Genomic DNA, 24,023 nt, shown 5'->3' on the forward strand with positions numbered 1-24,023 from the left:
TTTTTTTTAAATCCAAACCAGTTCAGACATTCTTAATCCAAATCCCTTTCATGTGTTCCATGCCACAGAACCCTTCAGATGCCTACAGTTAAAAATACTGTTGATACTTCAGAAATTCAAAGAGGGATTGATTCAAATAACAAGTAGAGAATTTCCTTTTTTAATATTTATTTTTTCTTGTTTTAGATTCCACAGGTCTCTCTATCGCATCTGCTTAATTAAAAGAACAAACTTGAATGGTAGTGCATTTTCACATTGTATCTGCACACATGATCTGACTGAAACAAGGCGCAGCATTTGAAAATCATAGAATCATAGAATATCAGGGTTGGAAGGGACCTCAGGAGGTCATCTAGTCCAACCCCAATCAGTGTGAATGCATGGGGTGCAAATCAGGGCAGAATCCAGCCTAATACATCTTAGCTTTAAACAGAATCAATTATTTGCAGACTTATCAGGTTTGTTTCCGGGTCCTGCTCACAAACAAATATTAAGGAAAGACAGGGAAGAAAAACAAGTGCTGTTAAACGCAATAAATATGCAGTTACTTATGTCATGCTGTGACCTACTGCTCTGCTGTTGAGCAAAGGAGGAGAAGGCCAAGCAGTTCTCCCTTCTCCATACCATCTTCTGTGTGGCAGCAGGGTACACAGCAGTCACAGCTCTCCCCAAAGCACAAGGGTTGTTTCTGCCATGCTTCCCATAGTATGCAAGAGATAATGAAGAGGTAGAGAGGAGGTTACCCACCTGTTTATATGAACCATTCTGTACTGTTCTAGGACTATATGACAGATGGAAATATGCTGCAATGCTATACCCACAGAGGAGGATTCCTGCAGAGATATATATAGTATGCATTTAAAGATTATTCCTGGTGAATTAGCATGGTCTCTTTCAATTGAAGCCATAAGGTTTTGAGTTTTAGACATGGTTGACCATAGATTGACTTTTACATGATCTAGTTGTCATCACATATCACACTTGAGAAAAAAATCTGGGGTAGGTTTCTGTCTGCTTTTTCACATTTTAAAACAAAAATATGTTTATGCCATGTGCATGCTGACAGCTGGAACATCAACAGCCACAGTCAAAGAAACAATACAAAAAGAAAAAGTAAAATACCCAAAAGGAAGTTCAAGTCAGTTCTGCTACTGTGGTACTTCAAATGTACTGGTAATTTAGTTAAAAAAAACTTAACCAATACAATTCATAGCACTTTTCATATGGAGATTTCAAAGTGCTCTACTGATTTTACAAGCTGGACACAATACATGTGCATATGAACCACTCTTCCCAATATTGCAGGAGAAAATGGCAGGAGTTTAACTGTTGAGGAAAGAAAGTGACAATTACATGTTGTTGACTCAGTTATTGCTACACATTTCTTCAAGCTTCTCTCCAAAGGTGTAAGGGGCTGTAAATTGCATCTTTCTGTGTTTGTGATGGAAGGAGCATTCTGCCCAGGGGGCAGTACTGCCTCTCTGTCCATTGCTTTCTTCTGGGAAATGTTATGAGAAAGGGCAGCTTTAAAAGATGGTCTGGGCTACAGAGGAACCTGCCAGCACAGAGTCCTGTACTGAAGAAGGGATAAGTATTGAAACAGTGCATTTTACAGCCAGCTGCTCCCTTCCCACTCCCAGCCATTTGGTGGGCTGCAGCTCCAGGACGCCTGGCATGGATGACCTTCACCCTGGGAATCCAATGAATTAATCTGGCCCAATGACCACAAATGCTCCAGTTCCCATTGTTCAGAACTTTCCTGCTATACTATTGAACAGAATATCTCTGCTTACAACCTCTAGTGACAAACTTTGAAATGGAGAAAAGTTAGTCTGCTCAGTAGATGCAAAGAGGCCTCGCATTTAGGTTAAAATGACAAGTATCATCTAAGAAACAGATTCTACCCTCTGACACAGCTCTACACTATCAATCAGTGTCTACTGTTCAAACCAAGCAACAATGCTGAAGTTGTGCTGTGTAATATGTAGACCTGACGCATGCCATTGTGATTCTCTAGTCCATTTAAACTCATTCTGCACTGATGTCAATCTCCTTCAATCTGTCTTGGAGGATGCCAATACCTTTTGCCAGACAGAGCCACACACCCTCTGGACTCCCATCCCCAAAAGCACTTTCCCTGTTCTCAGGCAGCCCCTGGACAAACTGTGGCCCTCAGTGCTATATCAGATGTTCTCGGGGGTGGGGAAGGGGGATGTCAGAAGTAAAGGATAGGAGGAATTGCAACAGCAAATCATCAGAACATCGCACTTTCAAAGTCCTCATTTCCACATTCTGGTTTCATTATTCATAACTATTAATGGAGATCTTTTACATTATTAGTAATGGATAGTGGAAGAAGTACAAAATCAGGTTTTTGTAACTGTTGCATACGCATTTGCAGTGCAGAAGCCACTTCTCAGGTTTGGGGGAGGGGCACTGTGCTAAGTTACATACAAATACACAAACACAGCAGCTGCCCTAAAGCTTTGAAGAGAACTTACAATCAAATATGAAACCAGCCATAACAAGTGAGTGCTACAAAAAGGTAGGTAGAAAGTCGGGAGGGTGGAGAAAGGTGATTTTTTAAAAATACGGAAAAATTCTATTCTGAAGCATTCTGAATTTGGAACTACATTTTGATGTTGCTGTTTCTAGCAAAAATACAATTTTTCTGTCTTTTGGAAATGAAAGAATGAACTCACTCCACTTCCATTACATGCTATTATCCCATACTCTCTTGGTTTGTTTGTTGTTTTGTTTATTTTGACAGGTATGGGCATTTCTGCTTATTAGGTATGTTATATGTATGCTATGATACAATGGTCCCAAAACTGCACTCACATCTGCTTGAACAATTCTAGAGCTCTTCAGTGGAAAGTACCCTTGAGCAAAATTAAGTTCACTGTAGGACAGGTAAGGCTATTATAAGAAGATGAAGATATGATTTTTCAACTATTTAAACTGGATCATTAATAGTACAGTAATGTACATTTTTGTGATCAACAATAAACTAAGGATGTGCCCACTTAAAAGTCTGAGGAGTTAACTCAGTTTTTGGGCTCAGAGATCTAGCATACAGGGATAACTTCATGAACAGGAGAATCCCCACAATTATCTAAACACTGTTTACCATGAGGAAGCATAAAGGAAAATGGCCAGTGGATAAGTTGTGGTCCTCAACCCAGCTCCTCCACCCCTTATTAAGGGAAGACAAATGCTGAGTAATTTGTGGAATTTAACAATTTATGGTTTGTTAAAAACTGCAACTCCTCTCTATCACAGGTATTAAATCCAAGCAAACTGGCTTAAAGATACCTTCATTTCTTTTCCTTGAAAGCTTATTTTTTTGTTTGTTTGTTTGCTTGCTTGCTTTACTTCTTTATGACATATGAAGAAGGCCAAGAAAGGTTTTTTTCTGCTTTTCGTTACACTAGAAATTTAGGCCCTGTCTAGGTTAAAAGTCTCTATTGTGACTGAAGAACTAATGAAGTGGTGCTATCACATGCACCCAGAGAGTGAAATACGAGCAACTGACATGGAAATGGGTGCATGGTGAAGGAGGGTTGAGCAAGAAGGTTCTCGTCACACACACACACACACACTCTCTCCCTATAAGGCCATGGAAAGGCCACTCAAAATAGCCAATTCCACACTCCATGCACTCTAGGGAGCGCAGCAACTGTTCAGTGCTGCTTCCTTTGCATCCCAGACAGGGTGATGGGGAACTGGAAATCTAGAAGCCCTAGGAGTACTGGCCTCACATCTCAGGCTCATGGCTCCTCTGCAGTCTGGATTCCTAGTGCTTCTGGGTCCATAACTCTGGGGCAGCCTGTCAGGCTCCATTCCCTTTGCTGGTAAATTTTGGCATTTTTGTTTTTCATAACAAATCAGACAAAACCACATTTTAGAGATCAAAATCCCACATACAATGGAATTATCTGTCACAGCTCTACTAGAATGTATGTTTTTCATTCTGGTAGTGCTTTTCCTAAATCATGAAAAGTGGTCAGAGCCTGTACAGACTAGAGCCCTGCAGCAGGACTGGGATCCCACGGGTCCTGCAGGACCTGCTAGCATAATAGCAGGAGCTGGTAAAATGTACTTGCTGCAGGTGGGATTGGGTGGGCAAAAAACACAGACTACAGTAATTTGCAGGAAAACACTAAATCTCTCATCAGTTTGTCATAAATAGAATTTCAGCAATGTAAAGCAAGTTTCTCTTTTTTTAAAAAAATAAAGTGTTAACACTTAAATATAAGCAAGGGATAGAAAGAGATTTGATGTCTATTATAACAGGAGTTAAAGTATTTTTACATGGTTTAAGCAAGATTTGTTTTATTCTTTTAGTGGTAAAAATTGTGTCTGAATTCAGTTTCCATATATAATATATTAACCAACCAATGGGTTTGGTTTTTTTTAGTAGCATGCGAGAATCTGTTTCCCTTGCAGGATTTGTGGGATCTAAGGTTTTTGTGGGTGGGAAGAGGATAAAAATACAAGATACAGTATGGTAGCGGGTGGAAGCGGGTATCATGGAGTGGGATTAAAAAAATAATCCTATGCAGGGCTCTAGTAAAGACTTCATGGTATATATACATATATATGTATGTATATATATACATATAGTAAAGACACAACTGCAATCTGAGCATAGGGCATGATTTATGCTCATCTATGATAGTCCCAAACCCTTCCTGTGCACAGGTGATTTGGGACTCAAATTTGGAAAAGCCACATCTCTCCAACAATTTTCATATCTCACAAATGTTGCAAGTTATACATAATGAATAAATCACAGTGATTTTGATAGGACTAGAAAGATAGATTGTAAAAAATAAACTCATGAAATCCTACATTTTTGCTTAAAATCTGATTTGGACTGTATAGTCCATTGAAGGCGGGGTACCTCGCCACCTGGGTCTGAGAAGGGCCAGTCCACCTCACTCGGTCTCTGGACCTCATTTGCTGTGGGGGTGGGGGGAATCAGCGAGGCCTGTCAAAGTATGGCACAAGCCTGCCCTCAAGTGGAGCTGCAAACCATCAATCAACCTAGGCTCAGGCTCAGAGCGGGGCAGCCAACACAGGAATTTAGCTCGGCTCTGCCCCCAGGCGGAGCAGCAAATAAGCATGTAGCCCATGCTCTGGTTCAGTAAGGAAAGTCTCTCAGCTCCAACTTGTATTCAAGTGGGGCTGCAAGCAGTTAATGAGCCCAAGCTCTTGGTTCAGGGCTGGGCAGGAAACAACATCACTCAGCTCCAACCTGCACTCAGGTGTGGCTGCAGACAGTATACGAGTCCCGGCTCTGGTTCAGAGCTGTGCAGGACACGATGTCACTCAGCCTGGGCCTGCAACCAAAGTCAGTTTATTCAGGCTTTCCTTCAACTAGCCTGAGGGAGGAGGAGACTGCCACCCACCGCTTGGGTGGCAGGGGGGACACAGGCCCTCCCACTCCGCTGCATCCCAGCCCAGGGCCCAGAGGAGTCTGCCACCACGTCAGCAGGGATCCATGCCGCAACACGCTGTCTCACCCTCTGCCAGAGTTACAGCCAAACAGTGGTCTAGTACCCCTGGGCCACTTCCACACTCCCCCTCCAAGAGTACCTGCTGATCCAGTGAGGTGAGGTGAACAATGGGGGCCTTAGTTGCCAGCAAAAGCTCGGCCAGGGTTGGGCCAGTCGGTGATCCAGGCCAGCCATCTGTCTCCTGCGGGGTTCAGTTGTCCAGGAGCTCGGGTGGTCCAGGCCAGTCATCTGCACTCTGCGGGCCTGCAGCCACCTCCCAGCACAAGAGCTCAGGGGAAGCATCTGTCGCCTCCAGTGCCTGGCCCCTGACTGAGCGTCCTGGTCCCGCCTTTGTACTTCCGGCTCCACCCCTAGATTCCAGGGGCGGGGCTATGGGTAGGGCTCCGCCCATGAGATGGTGGAGCTACCTGTGTCTGGGGAGGGGCAGTCCACTTCACTACAGACTGATAATTACATATAAAAATCCTTTTCAGGCTAGTTCAGAGTTACTCTGTATTTAGGGGGCCTATCTTACACATTTAAAGTTTCTAAGTGGTATGCTGTATGTGGGTAAACAAACAGATTTCACGGACAAAAGGACCTAATAATTCACCAGTATAGAAAAAGTATTTATTGTGTTGTTACTGCTGCATATGACATTCCGTGCTCAACAATGACAGCCTAAAACTCTGGTTCTGCATCTAACATGAATTTATAAATACTCAGCCTGTTAATATGGGTACTACCACATCAGGGTAGCAAATGCAGAAATCACAAAAAGTCCTGCCAAATCCAAGGCCTGATATTCAATAACTCTGTGGGCAGCTCAACAGATTTGACATATCTTTCCTCTCCCTTCTAAGGATGTGTCATACTAAGCAGAAACAGTGAGCCAATGGGAACACTGCGACTATGCAAAATGAAGGAGAAATCCCTCACTCCCAATGGAAGTGCTTTGAAGTGAGAAGAACTTTGTGAGGACAGCCTCACTGAGTCACCAGCTAATTGTTGTTTCAGGAGTGAGCATTTAAGCAGATAAAGATCAGGTAGCAAATATACTTTCCAATCCAGCAGATCCTGGAAATCTGCAGGTAATAAAGCTCCCAAAAGGGCAAAGACAGGAGACAACCTCATAGAGGGCTGCACTGCTGGACCCCTGGCTCCCGGAAGCAAATCTCTAGCAGAAGCAATGCTGTTATTGGCTTAGTCCACAGTGACTGTGTAGTAGTAGCTTTTACAGGGAATTTCGTGGAAATTTATGTTCACTAGACAGAGTGAAATACATAGGATTCAGAGGAAGGTGTAGCCAATGATTTTAGTTTATTTATCCATTTATTGTGTAATGTTATAATTAATCAATATGTTACATTACATATATTCATTGTATATTAATTAGAGTTAATTTGTAGCATTATAAAAGTATAACATTGATCAGTATTTAGAGGAACCAAGTATTAGACTTGAGTAAGACAAGCTGAAATGCAAGAACCCATAGGTTGAGGCCTGCAAGACTTTAGCTTAGCTATTTTAGGATTGGAGACAAGAAATGATGACTTAATCCAATGACCAAGAAATAACCCAATGCCCTAAGATCATGGGAAAAGAGGAATCAAGTGGTAATATTGCACAAAATTATGCACAAGATTAGTATTAGATCATAAAAATACTGTAAAGGCGCATTGTCTCAGGCATATGTCTTAACCACAAGATAGAGGTTATGCGTCAATGCTAATGAGAACAAAGGGCACTTACACAGCCTATAGAAAATTGTGGTCCCTTAAGTTTCCAGGGGACACAGACCAATAAGAGAAAAGATGGTTGACACTTTTATGGACCTGCACAGAATGCAGGTATAAGTAGAATCACATTATAAAAAGGGGAAGCCCAGAATGGGAAAATTGAGCTCCCAATGGGAGACTCCAGCAGGAACTATCCCTCTACTGATGATCAAGCCATGAGAGACCCATCAGACCCTAACACTATTGTTAAGGATGTGAGTATAACTATATTTGTAACTTGTGCATAAGTCTGTATAGAATTTCTATATGCTTGGGTAATCATAACTTTAATTGTAACTTATTTTACTAGACTTTGTACTGGTGAATGTATGTGTAGTCACTACCCTAGGTCTTTATGTGTTCCTAGAGACTCTAACTCTGAAGCAAGTAGCAGAGGTGACCACTCGGTTAAGCTTGAAACTGTAGCCATCAAAGCTGAACCCATGGTGGTGTAATACCACATTATAAAATTCACTTTAAACAAAGTAAAAGGCTACAAAGGTCAGTAAGATTATTCTTTACGGTAGTCTCAAACTAACAGATCCATTTGATATAGAAAGAGGGTGTGGAGATCTCTGTAATATCACCTTCTCCCTGCTACAGGGGATGTAGAGCCCAAATGATTGCACTGACAACTGTGTATAACTAGCCCAACACATTTAGTGAAGATTTAAAGGGACAATTCTCCATGTGACTTGGTGGCTGTAAGGTAGACCCATTACCTTTGGGAAAAATGTCAGTGACAAACTTTCACCCGTATTAATAGGTTTCTACTGCCCTTTGTTTTCAAGGCTGTCTTCACAAGGAAAGGGTAGAGGTAATTACTTGTTTATGAAATGAAAGATTAGATTCACCCTTCTTCGCCTTAGATTTATCATGGAGTGCAGGGGCAACCAGGAATGATGCTGCAGGGAGAAGATGATGCCCAGCCCTTATTGTTGGATCATATTAAAGAAGTTCTGTATTAAAATCACAAATGAGTTTGATTCCCCAGAGTTTAAATTCCAGGGTATTACTAATTAAGAGGTCTCTTGGTTTTTGGTACTTTCTCTCCCTCTATGTGTGAAACTTGCAAGCTGCTAATTGTGTTAGTACATTCCAAGACAGAGTCTGTTCTCAAAGCAATTCACAGAGAGAGAGACTCAAAGCAATACTCTAACAACAGAAACAGCACCCAGAGACTCCCCGCCCTTTTGTTGTATTAACCATTGTGATTAAAATAGAGATAGAGGATGTATGTGGATGGATGCTTGGTGTAGATGATAACTGAATGATCAGGGAGGTGCCAGCCTAAGAATCCAGTGTCCATCGGCTGAAGAAGGCGTCAAGTGGAAATAACCAGAGGACCCCCCCGGAGGGCAGACTGGAATCCACCCAACAGCCTCAAGAATGGGAGAACCAAAGAACAAGATAACATCTTGGAGCCGTCAGGAATGTGCTATCTGCTGATTGATTCAGCAACAGCATGATGAAGCAATTCCCATAGACTGCCATAGGAAGAAATTCCTATAAAAATAGACTCTAAAAAGTGAGAACTTTGGGGTCTGATTCTGCAAACCAACTTCCAGGAGCATCAGATGAGCATCTGACAAGGCCCTGCTCCCTCCTCATGTCCAGGCCACCTGGCCAGTGGCTTGGCATGAGCAACTCTAAGGCTGGTAACTATGATAACAACCTTGCAGAACCTGTGTGTGTGGGTGTGTATGTGTGTGGGTGTGTGTTTGTATGAATGAATGTGTGAATAAATATGAGATTGAATGGAATGTTATAGCTATAACTAACTGCTTACTATGATTCTTTCTGTATTCACAATAAATGTGGTATTTTGCCTTTTTCCCTTTAATAAGATCCTGCTGGTTTTTATTTTATTGGTACAACATTTTGGTGGAGAATTGCGAAAGGGGGAATATTGGTAAAAAACCTCAGTTATTGTAAATATTGGTGTGCACACCGCCAGCTCTAGTGAGCTAGGCATTTCTATTAGGTTAACCAGACCTGCTGGCCTCTGAGAAGGTAGCAGGGGACCTGCTGGCCTCCGAGAAGGTAGTAGGGAAAACAGATTAAACCAGACCTGCTGGCCTCCGAGAAGGTAGCAGGGGACCTGCTGGCCTCCAAGAAGGTAGCAGGAAAAACAGATTAAACCAGACCTGCTGGCCTCCGAGAAGGTAGCAGGGGACCTGCTGGCCTCCGAGAAGGTAGTAGGGAAAACAGATTAAACCAGACCTGCTGGCCTCCGAGAAGGTAGCAGGGGACCTGCTGGCCTCCAAGAAGGTAGCAGGAAAAACAGATTAAACCAGACCTGCTGGCCTCCGAGAAGGTAGCAGGGGACCTGCTGGCCTCCGAGAAGGTAGTAGGGAAAACAGATTAAACCAGACCTGCTGGCCTCTGAGAAGGTAGCAGGGGACCTGCTGGCCTCCGAGAAGGTAGCAGGAAAAACAGATTAAACCAGACCTGCTGGCCTCCGAGAAGGTAGCAGGGGACCTGCTGGCCTCCGAGAAGGTAGTAGGGAAAACAGATTAAACCAGACCTGCTGGCCTCCGAGAAGGTAGCAGGGGACCTGCTGGCCTCCAAGAAGGTAGCAGGAAAAACAGATTAAACCAGACCTGCTGGCCTCCGAGAAGGTAGCAGGGGACCTGCTGGCCTCCGAGAAGGTAGCAGGGGACCTGCTGGCCTCCGAGAAGGTAGTAGGGAAAACAGATTAAACTAGACCTGCTGGCCTCCGAGAAGGTAGCAGGGGACCTGCTGGCCTCCGAGAAGGTAGCAGGGAAAACAGATTAAACTAGACCTGCTGGCCTCCGAGAAGGTAGCAGGGAGAAATAGGTTAACTGGACCTGCTGGCCTCTGGGAAGGTAGCAGGGGACCTGCTGGCCTCCGGGAAGGTAGCAGGGGAAAAACGCATAGATTAAGCTATGATTTCAGAATCTAGGCTGTGTCACTTGCTAAGTAATACCAGCAGTGACAAAGAGATTGAAATATCCATGTTAAGATGTTTAAAAGAAAACAGGGTAAGCCAGTACCAGAGGGAGGAATGGAGTCAGAAGGAACTCCAACCTTACTTTTTGTTAAAGAAATTACACCTTTTAAACAAATCCTTCAAAAATGTAGGCACAGTCCTTGGACTAAACAAGCCCTAGCTGATGTCTGCACTATTTCGGACCTAGAGGATAGATTGGCTCAGTATATCCTCATATACAAACCTTCTAGTGCTGCCAAAAGAGATGCAGCAGCAATTTGGTTGTTGTGGGAGGCATGTAAGGATTCTTCCCTCCGCTTGTCTTCATGTAAAGAGGAAAAGGCACAAATGGAAAAGGGAGCAGACAATTGGAAGGTGCTGGCTACACATATCCAAAGCCAGCTGAAAATAGTGAAAGAGGCACTCCAGGAATACAAAAAGAGTGAAAAAGTTAACTCTGCAGAGGCTGGAGGGAGGCAGGTAAAGGGGGAGAAGGTCCTATGTACGGCACCCCCAGGCATAATTACAAAGAGAAAAGAGAGTAAAAAAAAAAAAAGTTAATTCTGCAGAGGCTGGAGGGAATTAAGCAGTTAAACTTTGTATTTCACCCAAACAACTTTTAACCGAAAATGTTAAAAAGGAAAAGTGTTAGAGCATTCTTGGTTTCTTTGCAGCCATTCTGAAAGAAAAATGAGCCCTTTCCCAAAGGAATGTCTGTAAATTAGCCAGGCAAAAATAAACTATCTGATTAAAATCATTTGACTGGACAATTTAGTCAAATTTGCTAAAAGAACATAAGAGGGTTCTATTGGAACTTAACTGCCTCAAATGTATAAAGGGAATGTAAGATGTAAAAAACAGAGCAGTGTGGAAGGGATGTTAAGGAAAAGAAAATGTGTATGTATCTGTCTGTGTGTGTGTAAATATGTAAAGTTCTAAGGACCAGTTAGTTTTGTTTTTGTTAATGCCACTAAAAATCCATTTGACTCTTTAATTCAAAGTTGCAAAACTGACAGACCTTTTTGCTAGACACAGGTAATTAGTGTTGTTTGGCTTTGGGATTTGGCATTTAACCCTTAAAAGGTAACTCAATGCTTTACAAAATTTAAAATGTTTTTAAGTTGTGGCTGCAGCAGGGCAGTCAAAATCAGGAGAATATAAAAAAAATTGTTTTGGATTCTTTTTGTTTGTTTTTTGTTTGTTTGTTTTTGTAACAAAATAGCAGATGAGAGTTGTAGTAAAAAAAAAAAAATTAAAAAAAGACAGTGCCTCTCTGAAGCAACAGCAGGGGTGAGGTGCACAAAACAAAAAGAAGCAATGTTAGAAACACTGAGTCTTAAAATGGCTCTGAGTAATCAGACTGTCACTTTAATAAAGGTACATGAAAACTCTGTAAGCAAAAAAAAAGAAATAGTGACACCTTATGTAAAAATGGATCTGGATAATGTTATAGAAGTTAAACTATGGAAGGAATGTGCATTTGCCCCAGAACATGTGCAGGGTATATTGTAGAAGGGGCAAAAGAAATGCAAACATACCATGCTACTTAATTAAAATGCTATTAGGGCTCCAAAGGGAGCCACAATAGGTTGGGTTTTCTTTTTCAGATTGCTGTGTGTTTTGGAAGCAGAAGTTAAAAGTAATCAAAACTCTGGTGAAAGTTGATTGTGTCCCTTTTAAGATAGAGTCTCTGAGCTGCTGATGGCTTTAAATCCAAAAGCAGGAAGTTTCTGTGAAAATGCAAATTACCTAAATGATAAAGGAAGGAAAGAACTAGCAGCACAAAGGAGCTGCAGATAAAGGACATACCTGGTCAGCAAACAAATTGTCTAAATAAAAGGCATGGGATAACAAGATAATTTTAATAAATTTAATGATAATAAGTATCCCTGTAACAACGTATAGTGTGTATGATTTTTGGAAAAATCCTTTAAGGTCGTATGGTAATGATGCTTCTCAGTTATTACCTGTAAATAAAACTTAAAGCTTAACACAGCAGGAAAAACATTATAAACTTGGTCTGCTGTATAAGAAGGAAAACTCAGGGATTTAATAACTAAACAGTGGGATAATTTCCCCATAACCCTTAAAAGATAAAAGCCTTTGAAACCTGGCCTGCCTATAGAACAAAAACAGGAAAATATGGGGGCAATTTCTCTGTTTTGCCTGCAATCAGCAAGGGTATTTGTAAAAGAAATATTTTAAGCAATAATCTGCCACCCCAAAAGGGGTAGAAACATGTTCTTTTTGTCTTTCAGAAAATCAGGAAAAGCTGCCAGCTGAAAAGCAACCCAATACCATGAATCTACTGTCACAATAGAAATTGTGTTCTGTGTTCTATGTTTTGTCTTGTGTTTTGTGTTGTTGCTAGCACTGTTGTGTGTTTAAAAAAAAAAAAATACTGAAGACCTGCAGGAACTTAAAAATAAATTAAGCTTTCTGTCCCAGCTACAGGACAGCCTGATACAAAAACAAGTACATGCCAATGTAGACTTGGTCCAAATTGGTCTGGGTAACCTAAAAGGCCAATGGAATCTTTAGTAATGGCTTAATACTACCACATGGCTTATCCATAAGAAAAAAAAATATTAGAAATAGGAAACTACACAGCCATAGCTATGGGATGCACTGAAATGCAGATACTTGCACTAGCTACTTTGGAACACAAAATGTTCTGGGTCATATTGGGAAATATTAAGGGTTTGATGCATTTGTTAAAAAAGAAAGAGATCATTGTTTGACACTTATCAATATGAATGGATGCAATATGTTTCCACTATTGTAAACCAGACTTGTTAATGGGAGAAACTGTTGTCAAAATTGCACACCAACAGTCCCTGGAGGCAAAGGTATTGAAGGTTAACCCACTCCCCATATTACACATGGGATCCTTTTGGCTACCCTGGACCTTGAGCCAGTGGGCTGGGGAGGGAGGAAAGCTATTGGACACTAGAGGTTGTACCGAATGGACTCCTCAAAAGTGGGTGTGCCTCACCTTGCCTGTTGCCCCAGAACCTTGTAGTAAAGATGCATCACTAGGATCATGTATGTGGCATGAATTGGAATCACAAACTCAAATTGCCTCACAGTACTTTCTCTTGAATAGGCTACATAGAAAGTGACACTGACGATTATAAATCTTAGTGTCAAAAGGGGGATTATGTTGGATCATATTAAAGAAGTTCTGTATTAAAATCACAAATGAGTTTGATTCCCCAGAGTTTAAATTCCAGGGTATTACTAATTAAGAGGTCTCTTGGTTTTTGGTACTTTCTCTCCCTCTATGTGTGAAACTTGCAAGCTGCTAATTGTGTTAGTACATTCCAAGACAGAGTCTGTTCTCAAAGCAATTCACAGAGAGAGAGACTCAAAGCAATACTCTAACAACAGAAACAGCACCCAGAGACTCCCCGCCCTTTTGTTGTATTAACCATTGTGATTAAAATAGAGATAGAGGATGTATGTGGATGGATGCTTGGTGTAGATGATAACTGAATGATCAGGGAGGTGCCAGCCTAAGAATCCAGTGTCCATCGGCTGAAGAAGGCGTCAAGTGGAAATAACCAGAGGACCCCCCCGGAGGGCAGACTGGAATCCACCCAACAGCCTCAAGAATGGGAGAACCAAAGAACAAGATAACATCTTGGAGCCGTCAGGAATGTGCTATCTGCTGATTGATTCAGCAACAGCATGATGAAGCAATTCCCATAGACTGCCATAGGAAGAAATTCCTATAAAAATAGACTCTAAAAAGTGAGAACTTTGGGGTCTGATTCTGCAAACCAACTTCCAGGAGCATCAGATGAGCATCTGACAAGGCCCTGCTCCCTCCTCATGTCCAGGCCACCTGGCCAGTGGCTTGGCATGAGCAACTCTAAGGCTGGTAACTATGATAACAACCTTGCAGAACCTGTGTGTGTGGGTGTGTATGTGTGTGGGTGTGTGTTTGTATGAATGAATGTGTGAATAAATATGAGATTGAATGGAATGTTATAGCTATAACTAACTGCTTACTATGATTCTTTCTGTATTCACAATAAATGTGGTATTTTGCCTTTTTCCCTTTAATAAGATCCTGCTGGTTTTTATTTTATTGGTACAACATTATGCTTATCTCCAAAACCCCATGGATCCCAGTCTCTGCTGTATGCCCATAGCTGCGCTTCCATGGGACCCAGGAAGGTGGGAAATGATTGTACAGAAACTGTGGGTCTAGACATCCATCCAGTTTCAGTCACCTGCTCTCACATAGGTGAACGGAATAGTATAGACTTCAGTTATTTTCCTGTATGTATAAGTACAATATTTTTGTTGAGCAATTTAACTATTCCTATGAAATACGTATTGACTGGGAGTAGTCCTTATTGAACTGAGGTCAATGACAAGGATTTATTTTTACAATTTTCAGTAACTGAAATGCTACTAAGTAGCTTCCAATAAATATTAAGTACCTTTGTGGGATCTCTAGTAATAAGTAATTACTTTACTTTGTGTTAGTCATGTAAATGTTCTGTGCCATTTCTTTCAAAAATATGCAATTCTTGGTAACTCTGAGAGCAAGTAAATATTATAGTTATTTTCAGTAATTAATAATTAATCCGTATATTTTTCTTGTATTGAAAAGGGGAAGACAGATTGGTGGAATTATGACCTCCCTCCCATTGGGATTGGCACCTCAGAGATCTATCAGCAGTCTTCATTCACTCCTCTATTCTCCTCTTTCCTTTACTTAAACTAATTGCACACTCCAGTTCTAATGCTTAAAATGCCTTAAAATTCTGCCATTTTTTATGAGAACCAAATAAACTCAGTACTAAGATAGTTTGCCTAAGTGACTTAGATGGCTATATCCTACTTTCAACAGTGTCTTAGATACTTAGGAACCTAAATCCCATTGACTTTCAATGAGACTTAAGGCTCCTAAGTGCCTAAGTCATTTTTGAAATGGGGCATACTTATCTAAATCACTTAGGGCCAGATTTTCGAAAGTATTTAGGTGCCTACAGATACAGATGGGCACCTAGTGGCTTTGCTGAAGCAGGTTAGTGCCTCACTCCCATTGAAATCAAGGGGAGTTAGGCACCTAGATCACTTAGATGCTTTTGTAAATCCCACCAGTATCTTTAGACACTTAATACCTTTTAAAATCTGGCTCTGGTGACTGGGAGGTGAGTCACAAAATCTTCTGTAGTTTAACTTCTTACACAAATGAATCCCACACTATCATGTGACCTTGTAGTGACCTTGTAGTTGCATTGTAACATTTCAGCTGATGGCTTAAGTCAAAGGGTGTGAAGTTTAAGCATGTATACTTGATCTGGCACATACTGTATCTGGGCCTGATTTAGCTCCCTCTGAAGTCAATAAAAAGGCTCACGCTGACATCAGTGGAGCTGGATGAGCCCCTGCCCACTGACACATGACCCAAATCTTCCTCAACCAGAAGAGGAGCTGCCAACACAGCACAAAAACGCGCTGTACAGTGCCCATGGAAATTGTGCAACCAAGCTTGAATCTACAAGTGCAAGTGACAAAACGAGTATACAAACAAGAGAGAGGTGTGACTAAAAAAAAAGAGATAGAAAGATCATCACGTACATGTAAGGAAGCATTGGGATGGATGGATTGGCTGAGAGTGTATGTGTGTTTGTGGGCGGCTAGGGAAAAGTGAGGGGAATACAGAAAGTAGGGTATAGCATAGGAAACAGTGTTTATATTTAAATCGCTGATGACTAATCCCATTTTTGGTTGGGATACACAAGAAATAAAAAGGTTTGCCACTGTTATAGTTCCAGGGCTCACTGGCCCTCTGTCCCTTTTGTGGTATCTGAGTGTACCCCTTCAGGTGTCAGGCCTCGTGCCCTAATTCTCTTAGGGTGGAATTCCACAATTCTGCCACTTTTGGACCGGGCCCTACACTTCAGTAACTTTGTGTCCATTGTGCTTATTCAGCAGATTCAACTGGGTTCGGCACCTGTGATTCTTCCCTCAAGAAGTCTGTGACCAGTGGTGAATATCAGGACCAAAGAGCCTTCTCAAAATCAAAGTATTGTTTATTTTAACAATAGGAACAAAGTGTTTACAGAAAAAGAATTTTAAAACAACAGACTGTCTGCACACTTCTGTCTTACCTAACCCCCTACCATCCCGTGATGGTGACCTGGGCAGGTCTGGCTTCTTCAGCTGCCCCAAAAGGTGCCTGCATCTTAGTCAGGTTCCCTCCGAGAACTCCCCCAACAAGTATCCCCTCTTTTGAGAGAGAGTCCCTTTTTAAACTGCTTTTGATCCTCTGTTTCCCAGGCCAAGGCTCTACTTGTTAAAACTAATTTTGTAAATAGGCTGGAGTCAGAAGGCAAAATCTCAAAAGCTGATAGTTTGGGAATTATCTCTTAACAACTTTTCACTGTTTGCTGAAGGATGCCTTACCCTGAGCCATTGTTTTCCTTCCTTCTTGTTTTTCCTGACAATCCCCTATTAAGCTAAACAAACATGCATACAGTAAACATCCCAATATGCAGGTCAACATACAGTATTCATAAATCATTACAGAGCAGCTTAAATTTAGTCACTTCTCCACTCTGATTTAGGACTTTAGATCAAACAAACTCCAGTGCCATAAGAAAATTGGGAGTGTCCCATTCTGCAGCCCGCATTCTCACTTTTTCATTATCTTGGTATGTAAATAAATACCTAGAATGTGGGACCCCACCTGTCAGCAGCATGGGTTGATGTTAGCAGCAGAGGATGAGGAGACAGCTGTTATCAAGACTCAAAGGGAGTAGCATTAGATAAGAATAGATCATGAGAAAACAATTTTCTTGCCCATACTATGAAACTAGTATATCTCATGTGTACTTTGTGCTCATGAGAGAGGGAGAAATATCTCTTTAATGATCAATACTGTACAACTGCTTCACTGCTACTATGCGGTACCTGCTGAAATTTCACTGATCTCATTGGAAACACTGTTTAAAATGACAGTATGGAAACACATCAGATGGGAAGGTGATGGGGGTGGGATTAGAATGTTCTGATAAGGCTGAAGATGTGAGTAGCTAAACTTGGGATAAAGAACAGGAGTACTTGTGGCACCTTAGAGACTAACAAATTTATTAGAGCATAAGCTTTCGTGGGCTACAGCTCACTTCATCGGATGCATAGAATAGAACATATAGTAAGAAGATATATATATACATACAGAGAAGGTGGAAGTTGCCATACAAACTGTAAGAGGCTAATTAATTAAGATGAGCTATTATCAGCAGGAGAAAAAAACTTTTGTAGTGATAATCAAGATGGCTCATTTAGACAGTTGACAAGAAGGTGTGAGGACACTTAACATGGGGAAATAGATTCAATATGTGGGCTGTAGCCCACGAAAGCTTATGCTCTAATAAATGTGTTAGTCTCTAAGGTGCCACAAGTACTCCTCTTCTTTTTGCAGACACAGACTAACATGGTTGCTACTCTGAAACCTAAATTTGGGATATGTCTTCTCATATTTTAAATTAAAACTTAAATTATAGGATCAGGAAAATGTCACCTAGATAACACTATAGAAAGGGATATCTCAGAAGGTTTTTAAATTATATTTTTTTTTTCTTAATGCAAGACACAAATTATTCTGATGAACAGAAAAGCTCTGGGGAAAAGAGAATATGTACATGAAAAAAGGAAAAGAAAAGACACCTTAAAGTGTTACTATATATAGTCGACAGTCTGTGTATTGCTGAGCAACTAGACAAGACTGCTCAACAGTCTAAGTCAACAATTACACATTTTGCCCATTACGGAGGCCCTTGATAGGACAGCTCGGGGTGGGGAGGAAAGGGGTTATTGTGGCATAATCACACACTTGGGCATTGGATAGACAACTGTATCTCAAATCTTGTAACACCCCAGAGGTGTGATTATCTGCTGTCATAGTTAAATTCTTAATTAAAACAAAAGCCGAGATGCAGGTAAGATCTGTGATGGATTATGGTCATTCTTTGGTTCTACAGGGGGCTATATGTGTCTTTGGAGTTAAAATTCAGGTGCTTGAGTGAACTTGGCAATACTGAGATGTACTCAAATCTAGCTTGTCTTAGTTTTACCTGTAACCTGACACAACCATGTAAGATTGCTCACAGCATACAAAAAGCAACGAACCCCACAAATCAAATCAAACTCCCTAAACTCTGAATTAACCATACACAATGTGCAGGACCAAAACCATTCAGACACTTTGGCACTTAAATAATGCTTCAGCATTTTTAATTAGTTAAAACTGTAAATTTCTACAGGTTTGTAACGATGCCAAATTAAATAAACTGATTTTTGCGGTGGTTATTCTGAAAAATAGAACAACTGACTGGCAGACAATATATACTAATGAATATTAACTATTTCATTTTGCAAATATTAAGATTTATATGTGACAGTGGTACAATTAACAAAGCACTCTGGTGAGTTTTTAACTTAATTTTATTTTATTTTTAACAAATATTAACCTGACTTAAGCTCTCTTGTAAAGGTTACATTTGCATTTACAAAGAACTTCCAAGGAATTTAACCACAATGAATTTTAACAAGGCAGCTTCCTGCCCTCACTATTACCTATTTTTAAATTTTATGAGGCTCTTCTAGCAGTTTTGTAGCTGTTAAGATGAAAGTCTGGATGCATGCATTCTTTACAAGAAAAGAGGAGGAGGTGGAGGAAGAAGAAGAAAAAGGAGAAAGAAAAATAATCAATTTGGTATCAAATTTATTCCAAAGCTGAAAAGTGCATTTTTTTCCGGATTGTGAAAGAAGACATGCAGGGAGGTCAAAGGTCAAGCAAAGAGGAGACAGTATTGTGTAGGAACTGTCACGCATCACCACCTATTTTGACATGCACAGGGCCGTTTGTTGTCTGTCGAACATGCAAATTAAGAGCCTGCTGTCATAGCTAGCCGATATCTGAAAGTGGAAAATGAGACCACCTGTAACCAGTGAATGGAATGATGGACAAGCATTCATAGCTCGTCATTTCCAACGCCATTCACACCACCTCCGAATTGCATATGACATGTAAAAATCTTTTCTTAATATTCACAACCGGGAAGTTTGGGGAATTATGGAGGCTTCAACTGCTGCATCTAATGGGTTCTCCAAGCAGACAGCTGTGACTGTGAGCTGGCTTGATAATTAGGTGTCCAGGAAGATTTTATGCTATGAATCCGTTAAAAGGGAGAAAAGAAAAAGAAAATAATGGCAAGCAAAACTCGCTGGAATAGAAACCATATTAACCCTTGAATATCTTCCCCACTACTGGGGTTTTACACTTTCTGTGAACTTAGATTTGTAAAATCAAATCTATAATAATTTGTCGTCTCCTTCTGAGCAGCACTAATTTGCAGTCCTGCTACTTGCTACTTCAGGAAGTTGTGTTCTAAAGCACTTTAGTGAATTTAGTTTCCTGAGGAAGACTTGAAAGCTCTAAACATAATATGCCAATTTCTAACATAGTTGAAAGCATAGGCATATATATATATAATCTCTAGTAAAGATGTTAAATTGGATTTTTAAAAATAGAGATTCATTGCTGTACTAAATTCATGTCCCATAGCAGGTGTTTGTACATATGAAAACTGAATAGTTTAGCTAGACCTTCTACAATCCTTTGTCAGTTATCTCTGTTCTGCATGAAGTCCTATATGTACTGTATATGTTTGTGCATGGGGCCCCATATACACTGTGGGAAGTATTTTTGGTTCAGTAAAAAACTGTTACCTGTTGAGTATTACTTCTGTTTGTTAATTCCAAGCTCCTATTAAAAATATTCCAAGCAGAACTCAGCTCTAAAATATTTACAACTAGGAGAGTTCAGACACACCCACCTGCACAACAACTCACAAGGCCTGTTATTTTAGGCAGCCCTTAATTAATTAATGTCAATGGACTGAGCTTCCCATCCCTAAATGAAATATTAAACACTTCAGTGTGCTGCTTTTGTTCTGTTCTCTGAAAGCCTCTTTCTGGTTAGACTGACACTCAAACAAACAACACATACACACATATACGGTAGACAGCCAGCGTTCAGCTTGGTTATTCAGCCTGCTGAAGATGAATCACAACTCAGCAATAACAGATTATTTATGAACATTTTCAAGCAAACTTAGAGAAGTTTGTGGAGTTCTGCTAAACAAGGACTCTCCACCCCCCCCCCCCCCGGTTCCTTGCCCCTGTGGTGAGAAGCTAGCATCACAGAAATGATCATATACATCCAGAAAAAATTATATGATTACTTTTAAACCAATTTATTTGATTAATACAGTCTGAAAACTTTCCTTATAAACAGGCTTTATACTTGAAAAAAAAAGATTATAACCTTCTCCTTCTGGTGTACATGCAACAAAACACAACTCACCTGGTGTCCTGGGACTCCTAGCTCTGAGCCTCCTGTTACTCTCCCTTCTCCCTCCCATCTCCTTCCCTCTTGGGGGGGATCAGAGAGAGGCCAGAGAGGGAAGAAGGGGAGCTGCCCCCAAACTGACAGTATTTTTCAGATAGGGGAGGGGTGAGGAGGGAGGGAGCAGCTAGGCTGACATATTTTTCACAGGAGGGGCAGGGAAGGAGGAAACAGAAAAAGTCCAGCAGTGCAGGGCCAAAACTGACCCCTCCAACCCTGTTCCCTCCTTTGAATATGTTGACTCAGCATCTCCTTCCTCCAGCAGTGGCTGAATTGTGGCAGCTGGTGTGGTAGAGCCTAGACTCCACCTATCCACACTGTGGCTCAACTATTTTTTAATTAAACTTTTGGGGGGAAATGCTCCATAATGTAGAGTAAACTTACCAAATTTCATCCCCAAAGGGAAAACATTGTGAAAGTTATAGGCAACTGAAACTGTAATGGAAATGCTTGGGCAGTATTAACTATGGGCAGCACTATGGGTCAGATTGCAAACCCCTAACTCACATAGATACTCCCCTTGACTTCAGTGGAATTATGCACAGGAGTAACTGCTCACCAGTGTGAGTAAGGGGGGTTACAATCTGGCCCTACATACACTGCCTAATATAGGAGGAGATGGTGTTAAAAAGAAATCATTACCAAATGCTAATGTATATGTATTATTACTACCCATTCAAATATATTTGAAATGCTTGTTTTATCTTGGGCCAGATTCTGCCATCTTTACGGATGTTCAGTAATCAGTACTCAGACAAGAGATTCTACTATACAGCTCAATATAGGTCACAGTGGCAGAATGCAGCTCACCCTGAGGAAGTGTTGTGTATAAAACTCTATGGACCCAATATGTAACCCTTGCTTGTCTTGGTGAGTATTAACTCATGGGAGCAGCCCTAGTAAATGCCCTCCAGCATTAGTATGGGTTGTACAGGCTAGTCCAATCCAGGGCCGGATTAACAAGGGGGATTCGGGGCTGCAGCCCAGGGCCTTGAGCTAAGAAGGGTCCTGCAAAAATAAATCCATAACTATATGCAATTCAGTGGTCACCAACCCATCAATCACGATTGACTGGTTGACCCTGAAGCCTCTGCCAGTCGATCGCGATCTCCGGGACGCTAAAAGTCCAGTGGTGCAGCAGGGCTCAGGCAGGCTCCCTGCCTGCCTTAGCCCCATGCTGCTCCTGGAAGCGGCTGGCTCCTGGCATATGTCTGCGGCCCCTGCAAGGGATAGGTGGCTCCGCGTGCCGCCCCCACCCCCAGCACCGTCCCCGCAGTTCCCATTGGCCGGGAACCGGCAATGGGAGCTGCGGGGGTGGCGCTTACGGGTGCAGGCAGCACACGGAGATAAGCTGTCCCCCTCCTCGCACGGGCCACAGAGACGTGCCAGCAGCCAGCTGCTTCCGGGAGCGGCGTGAGGCTATGGCAGACATGCAGGCAGCCTGCCTGAGTCCTGTTGTGCCACCGGCTGGGACCCACCTGTGGTAAGCACCTCCTGGCTGGAGCCTGCACCTTACACCCCCTCCTGCACCTCAACCCCCTGCCCCAGGTCGGAATCCCCTCCTGCACCAAACTCCCTCCCAGACCCCGCACCTTCTCTTGCACCTCAACACTCTGCCCCAGCCTGGAGGCCCCTCCTGCACCAAACTCCCTCCCAGACCCCGCACCTTCTCTTGCACCTCAACACTCTGCCCCAGCCTGGAGCCCCCTCCTGCACCAAACTCCCTCCCAGACCCCGCACCTTCTCTTGCACCTCAACACTCTGCCCCAGCCTGGAGCCCCCTCCTGCACCCAAACTCCCTCCCAGAAAGAAACTAATATAACAGCTGTTCTAAGGTAAGAAGTAGGCTATTTTGAATTAACTTAACTATCTTCTACATGTTTTAAGACTGAAATGTAACCACAGAACAGCTTTATGTTAATTAAAAGGCAAGTTTAGTATAGCGTTAATAGCCTCGATGCCATAATTGTGATAATTTTGTTTTAAATTAGGAAAAAGACTTGTACACAGGGGCCCCACAAAATCTAATAGTCCCGGGCACAGAGGAGAGTTCATCCAGCCCTGGTCCTATCTACTGATTTAAGAAGTGATGTGCTGGAGTCAATGGGAGATGCTGAGTGTCCATCAGTTTTGAAAATCAGACTTCTTATGTAAGTGTGTAATTACAGCTTTAGCAACCCAACTTCCAACTTGCATTTTTGAAAATCTTGGTTATTATTCTGTTTTGTTTTAAGTTTTTACTTGAAAATCTGGTCTTCTGGGAAGAAATACAGACCAAGGATTCAGGACTTCCTTTTCTTTTGGAGAAACCAGCAGTGTGACTAGAGGAAGAACAGGAGCAGTTCACCAAATCAAGTGTTCTGGGTTACGTATTTGCAGGAGTCCACTCACACTGCTAAAAGAATCTGTCAATCCAAAATTGCAAGGACAACAATTTGAATTTATAATGGAACCCTGGTTCCAAACATAAATTTGAAGAGACTATTTGTTTCGCTATAAGAGTGAAATTCACCCCTGCACAAGACCCATGCACTACTTTAAATGTAGGTCCCACTTAAGCCCTATTTTGAAAGCTAAGTGAAACTTAAACAGTGTATGGACTGTGTGCGCCCTTTGCACTGGGTGATGTTCACTCTAACTGAGCAAACTCAATAACAAGAAATCTCAAGGTATTTCCCAATAAAAATGCCTAGAATTGTTATCTAACAATATATGTTTTTAAACATATATTTATTTATATCTCATAAGTTGTTAAAATACTGTAAATTTACATTTGTACTATAATAAAATATGCCATCAAGTCTGATTTTTGAAATAATTCCAAAAGTTTGTATCCCTAAATTAAAATTTATACTATACTTCTGTGTATGATAATATTCCTACTGATAATAACATTAATTTATTTAAGCCTTTAACATTGAATCATACAGGTAAGAAGGAAAAAAAGCACAAACAGTCTCTTGCAAGCTCCTTCCCTCATTTTCTGTTTTAGTTTAATTTCCCACATCACTTTTAGGTGAGGGTTTTATAATAGAGCAATTATTTCCAGATGATTTTATCTAGCAGTTTTAGAAATGCTCTCATAGTATTATCTAGAGATTAAGGGTAAGTCTGGAAGAAAACACAGTGTGACAATAAGTTGTCTGTCAAAATATGTTATCAAAGGAAGTGTACTGGACTAAATAACAAACAACAACAAAGTAGGTATTGTGCATAGTGATGAAGTTCTCAAACTGTAGTTTTATGAAGGCAGCTTAAAGTTTCTTACATGCTCTTCTGTTGCAACATTGAATGAGCCAGGGACAGCTGCACCAATTCTACACAATTAGTCAAGGTCAGACACTGTAAATTGAGGACAT

General features: G+C 41.3%; 1 long non-coding RNA gene across 1 annotated transcript; it reads left to right on the top strand.

Annotated features, from left to right (window-relative positions):
- The first annotated feature begins 22,039 nt into the window (after positions 1-22,039).
- Positions 22,040-23,392, top strand: LOC311516831. Its single transcript, XR_014710508.1, has 3 exons — positions 22,040-22,147; positions 22,656-22,814; positions 22,899-23,392. It is a non-coding gene; the product is annotated as an uncharacterized lncRNA (long non-coding RNA).
- Positions 23,393-24,023: the final 631 nt, after the last annotated feature.

Source organism: Lepidochelys olivacea, assembly GCF_965140295.1.
Source record: "Lepidochelys olivacea isolate rLepOli2 genome assembly, chromosome: 2".
NCBI lineage: Eukaryota > Metazoa > Chordata > Testudines > Cheloniidae > Lepidochelys > Lepidochelys olivacea.